The following is a 616-nucleotide window of genomic DNA, read 5'->3' as shown; positions in this document are numbered from 1 at the left end:
ATCATATATTTTTATTTATTTATTTATTTATATATAATTTAATTACTCTGTTAGTTCTTATAGTTTTATTAATTAGCTTAATTGTATAGGGATCCAATTAAAAAGAACTCAAATAAAAAGAAAAAAGTGTAGAGACACAAACTAAAAAAATGGTGTAAAAACTCAATTAAAAAAATATAAAAACTTAATTAAAAATTTTAAAAAATTATAGAGACCAACATAATAATTAAACCTTTATATATTATCCTACTTAAAGTGTGTACACATTTAATAAGATTAGTTAAAAAAATTAAGAAGATTTTTTTTTTCTTTTTGTCTACTTATGACAATACCTCAAGAAACCACGCACCAACAAGTATTCAATCTGTTCAGTTTTTCTTTTAATTATTGATAATAAGTTAATAACTCACTATTTAAATTTTAATAAACACGTATTTTTACTTTTTAATTCATTTTTTTAAATTATTAAAAATAATTTTATTTTAGTAAAAATAAATTATTAATATTTAATATTCATTATTAATTTTTACAGGAATATTGTGTGATCAATTTTTTTATAAGTAAATCCAATCAAATCTAATTATAGTTTTGTTCATATTGCATCTCGTTTTCCTGC

The sequence above is a fragment of the Arachis duranensis genome, chromosome 9 (genome assembly GCF_000817695.3).
Source record: "Arachis duranensis cultivar V14167 chromosome 9, aradu.V14167.gnm2.J7QH, whole genome shotgun sequence".
In the NCBI taxonomy this organism is placed as follows: Eukaryota; Viridiplantae; Streptophyta; class Magnoliopsida; order Fabales; family Fabaceae; genus Arachis; species Arachis duranensis.
Note: the sequence above shows the minus strand (reverse complement) of the source record.